This window comes from Marmota flaviventris, chromosome 4, assembly GCF_047511675.1.
Source record: "Marmota flaviventris isolate mMarFla1 chromosome 4, mMarFla1.hap1, whole genome shotgun sequence".
Classification (NCBI taxonomy): domain Eukaryota; kingdom Metazoa; phylum Chordata; class Mammalia; order Rodentia; family Sciuridae; genus Marmota; species Marmota flaviventris.
The window spans coordinates 114,593,117-114,599,193 of NC_092501.1; positions in this window are offsets into that span (position 1 = coordinate 114,593,117).

Here is a 6,077-nt window from a genome sequence, read left to right on the forward strand (position 1 = left end):
CTGAAAGAAGTCCAAAATCCTTAACAAGTATAGATAAGCTGCTAATTCAGGATGAACTTTTTCTTTGGCTTTGTTAATGTCTTTAAAATAAGGAAAATTAAAATAAATAATAGATAAGTCATATTTATTATAATGCTCATTGCTCTGTTTACTTTAGTATTTCCAATATTTTTAGCCTAGGCATTGAAAAATATCTTGCCTAAGATGTTTAATACAGTCCACAAGTCACATGTGGCCATTTACATTGGCATTTAAATTAATTAAAATTAAATAACATTAAAAATTAATTTCTTCAATTGTACCTACCATTTTTCAAGTGTTCTATTCCTGAACAACACAGAGACAGATCATTTATATCACTGTAAAATGTCCACTAGACAGTGATGATCTAGTCTTAGGTGGTCCAAAGCAAACCTCATGCAGCCTAGGGACAGCACTTTCACTAAAGCATTGGAGGAAAATTTTGCTTCTATTTAATGTTTAGTAAGAAAGAAATTAACTTTACTAATTTAATATCCAGAATGACAAAGTCACCCTCATTCAGGATGACATATGATATGCAGGTCAGAGGCATTTTCATGGAATTTGAGTAGTTCTATATCCCATGGGTATTGACATGAACTTTCACACTGTTTGTTTGTGTTATATGACAAATTGCCCTTTATTTATGTACAATTAAATGGATATGTGGATATATTCATTATATTACCTAGCTTTGACACTAGTGCTCACAACATAGATAAGATGCTTTGAAAGAAACACAAGTTGAAGTAATGATGCAAATACAGGCTAGGAACAAGACTGTTTTGCTGATCTCCTACATCTGGTTGGTCCCAAGAACAAAGAGATGGAGAATGACAGAAGTAATACCTGTCCCAATTCCTGATGTTTCTTAGCAAGCATTCTGGTTACTTGTTTAATTAACCCAATTCCTGGCCTCTCCATTCCTTTTATAAACTGAATAGTGTCCCCTCCAAAAGATAGGTCCACCAGGAATCTATAAATATGATCTCATTTGAGAAAATGATCTTTTTAGACATAATTAAAGTAAGGATCCAGAAATTACACTGGATTAGTATACAATAATGAGTGTCATTAGAAGAGAAGGGAAAACAAAAACTGAGCCACAAGTATTGACCATATGAACAAGAGAGCAGAAATTGAAGTTATGCATCTATAAGCAAAGAAGGAAAAAGTACCTATAGCTACCAAAAGCTAGGGAAAACACATGAAAATCGAGATGTCCCTTAAGGGTCTCCAAGAGGAACCAATTCTTCTGACACTTTGTTAGATATCAGGTCTAAAGAAATGTAAGAAAATAAATGTCCTTGATTTATTCAAATTTTATGATAATCTTTTCCTGCACCCACTTATTGAATGACTTGTGTGGGAAGAATAAGCTGATATATATTGGATTCAGTCTCAACCTTCTTCCTCTTGGGATCTAGCTCAGGACTCCTGGAAAAGGTGACTTATTCAGTCACATCATCAGGTTAGTAAATTTCATGAGTGAAGAAGATATGAGCCTGTAAGTTTTATGGTTCACTTAATGAGTCCATTTTGCTTCCTGAGTAAGCCACATCTTCCAAAAAAATTTTTATTAGTAATAAAATGGGTATTTTGGTCCACATCTGTCGCTCTTTAACTTCCAAATTGGTTAGAGAGCAAAGTGGAAAAGTAGAGAATATTTATTAGATACTCTTGAGAAATTCTCAAATTATGTATACTCTCTTGATAGTCACTTTTCAAACTGAATCACCAAGCCTTAATATTAGTAGTTCCACAATTACAGAAATATTCTATAAGCAAACACACAGGAGAAAATAATTTTTTCATTATTAGTCTTATAATATTCAGTTTATTATACTTTGCAGTCAAAAGATACAGAAATACTAGACCTAAATAGTAAAACACCATGATTCCAGATCCTAAATCCAAAATCATCTAAAAGCAGTCACAAAAATAGACAAGAATTTTAAAATCTTTGTTCAACTACTATCAAGGACAACTCCAAAACAAAAAAAGATTAATCCTGTCAAGGATTTCATTAGGTCTGATTTTTCTCTTTTATATAAATAATAGGAACAAGTAAAGAAAATTGTTTAAAAAAAATTTAAGGTAATAGAACTTTATCATTGTATCTCCAGGTATCTGCCAGAAATATTCTCTGAGGCCATTATCCAGGTTTCATCCCTTCTTTTCCTGAAATAAATGAACACCTCTGTCATTTGAACTTTTAGCTAGTCATACAAATGGATTTGGAATATCATATTTAAATGGCTATATTAATTTGTTGATCATATTACATAACATGCCTGTATATCAATCAGACTCTCCAAAGTTTGGATGACACAGAACTAGTTTTTTACAGTTGGATCACACCTAGATAAGTAGTTAAAATGGAGGTATTTTTTAGGACTCTAGGAACCATTTAAATTTATGCATTCTAAGACACTCAGTGTGAAAAATCTGTCAACCATTTCTTTTTATAATCTTACAAATTCCCTTGAGAAACAAATTTCTCCATCTATACCTAACAACATAAATATCACATTCTCCATCAAACCTAGAAATAAGGCATATATTTAACAGGAATTTGAGTATGATTCAGTTCTGATCAGTACTCCACCATTAGTTCAAAGTAGATTAAAATTTAAAAAATAAAAATAAAAACAACTCCATCCTCCACAATTCTTTTACTTTTAAAATAATAATTCATTCTTTCTTTATCCTATCACTACTGCCAAAAGTATTTCAACGGCTACAGTGGAGATTTCCTGGGGCTAATATTTTCATTTATTTGTTTCAAGGGAGATTTTCCCCCCTGTATTGGGGATTGAATCCCAGAGGTACTCTACCACCAACTTACATCCCAGCCTTTTTTTTTTTTTTTTTTTTGAGAGAGGGTCTAAGTTGCTGAGGGTGGCTTAGGACTTGTGATCCTCCTGCTTTAGCCTCCTTGAAGAACTGGGATGAAGGGACACACCACCACGATTGGCATTCAAGTGAGATTTTTGGCTGGACCACTTACATCTTTACCAGAATCCAGGCACCTGGGCAATGTTTCAAAAAAGCTCTCTTGAAAGAAGAAAAATTAATTCAGTCTATAGCTGTCTTAAAAGTATAAAGGATAAGCCTTAAATAGCATTCGTGATGCCCTCTTTCTTCCCTAATTTTTTTCTCTGCCAAACTAACTCTGCATATAATTTTTACACAATCCGACTTTAATAAGCATGGGGGTGGGGCAGGAGGAGAGAAGGGGAAAATATGATTTGTGGCACCCTGTACCACCTAAATATGGCATCAGACCCAACAACACTAAAATAAAAGAGGAATGTATGATGCTAAAATTCCGGAAACATTCCCCATGTCATCAAGAGAGGACCCTACAATAAGCTTCAATGTAGAAGACATTTTCAGCCACAAAGACTGAGAAACACACAAAAGTTATTAAATAAAATTTTAGGCCCCCTTCAGAATTTGGAATTATTAAACACAAACTATAAAATAATAAGCCTAACCTAGAGAACTTACACAGAATTCTGAGTCTAGAAACTAAGGAACAAACATTTCTCTCAAGCAAACATGTCACAAATATATATCAGACTAAGTCTCTACAAATTTCAAAATACAGCTATTATTCTATCCAAGTTCTCTGATCACAATGTAACTGATTTAGAAATCTATAACAAAAATAAAAATATACATATTCTACTATAATTAAAATACAAAAGAAGAAACCATAAGATAAACCAAAAATATTTAGAACTGAAAGATGATGAAAAAAAACATGTATAAAATCTTTGGTATACAAAGTAGTCATATGAGAAAAATAAATAGCCTTTGTATTAGAAAAAAAGGAAGAAAATAAATAAATTGAACAACAGATTGGGAAAGGTAAAACAATGACTTCCAATTAAATTCAAAAAAGTTAAATTAATGAGATAAACTCAAATACAACACAGAGTTAATAAAAGTCTAGAATTAGTTCTTTATTAAAACTAACAAAATTGACACCTGATAGTATTAATCAAGAAGCAAAGAGTTAAGGCACAAAGTAACAATTGAAGGATTAATAACAATAAAAAAGACAAAAATATACATTTAGCAATGGAAATACAGAATTGAGCACAGAAATCTAAATCCATAAACTAGTGAATAGAAAGACAAAATGTGGTATGTTCATACAATAGAATATTATTCAGCAATACATAGAAACCTATTGACATGTACTATGTCATAGATTACTCTAAAACTATTACAGTAAGTGAAAGAAGGCAGATATAGAAGAACACATGTGATTTCATTTACATTAAATGTCAAAAAAGGCAAATTTATAGAGAAAACATGAAAATTATATAGATATATTATTAAGAATATAAGATAAATATAGAAATATCAATTGCCTTTCTATGCACAAATGACAGAAATATTTTTTTAATGTTAAACAGAATTTACAGTAACAAGGATAGAAAACATCAAGAGGGATGCTTATAAAAGATGCACACTTATATACATTCAGAAAATTATAAAATTTTATAAAAAATTAAATGAAGAGATTAAATCCAGAGTTATGCTATAGTCATCTTTCACTAATCAATAAAAGTTTATTATATGAATTTCTTCCCAATTCCAGGTACAGTAGTATCACATTGGAGCTTACAACTGGCCTTGGTGGGAATATTATATCACAGAAAGCAGCAAATGCTACATATCAAGGATAGGCAGTTTACCAGCATTTTACTGGTAACATCATATCATATAAAGATGCCAACTGTCTTTTAAACTGGTCTGAAGATTGAATGCAATTTCAATTAAAATCCCAATAGTATGTTTTGAGACTTGATCATTTAATTCAAAAATTTATCTGGGAGGGAAAAAAAAGAACAGCCTAAGTAATAATAGTGGATTTACAACCACAAGATTAGGGGAAAAAAAAAGATTATTTCAAGTGCCATAAAAGATATTGTTTAAATAGATCTTGTATATACTGCTTATGGTAATACAAGATGGTGAAACTGCTTTGCAAAATAATTTGGCATTATTTCAGCCACAAAGTTGAACACTGGCTTACTCTATCATATAGTATTTCAAGTCCTGGTTATACTCCCTAGGGAAACTCTTTCAAATGTACATCAGGATACACATATCAGTTTGTTCCTGGAAGGTAGTGTCTATTATCAAAAAAAATTAATAATAGATAGTCATCAAAGTATTTACTTATTAGTATGTAGTTATATTTACATTGTTTAATATTATACAAAATAGAAAATGAATGAACAACAGCTATATGAGACAAAGACATACATTGCAGTTGTAAGACTAAATGGGAGTATCTATGAGAAGATGGCAGAAGCGAGCTAGGCAGAGTCCCAATCTCACAACACAGAAAGGAGGCAGTGAAGGAAAAGCAGAATTGAGAGGTGGGTAACAAAATAAATGTTCTCAGGCACAACATTACAAAGTCTGAGACCTGGAGAGACTTGAGGGGCGGAGGGGCAGGCAATAGACACAGGGGAAGTGGACATTCTCTTAAACTCACCCACTTAAAAACATTTGGAAAGACAGACAAATTTAAAGTGTGACAGTAACAGAGGAAAACTTAAATCAGAGCAAACAGCTTAAAACCAAATGGAAAAGAAAATTGTGCCAGGTGGGCCCCCTTGTGAAGCCCTCAGCCAACCAGTCACCCCCTTAAATCAACACGGCATCTGCCCATGCCCCAACAGCTGCAAATTAAACCAAAGGGAAGTCTCCTACAGTGGGACCGCTTAAGAATTGAGCCAGAAAGAACTTCCAGAAGGACAACTACTAGCTGAAAATTGCTGAAACCCACTCTTCCTCTCCCTGGCCACAATCAAGCAGAAGAGGCTGGTGGGGACCTGTGCTGGAAAGTGTGCCTAACCCTGCTCAGCATCACCTTCCAAGGGCAGAAAGTTGTGCACAGCAGCCAACTGCTTAACTTTAACAGAGACAGCAATAAAGAAGCTTTGGCACCGAACAGAGGAAAGTGGATTTACTTATTAGTATGTCGTTATATTTACATTGTTTAATATTATACAAAGACATAGGGGAAA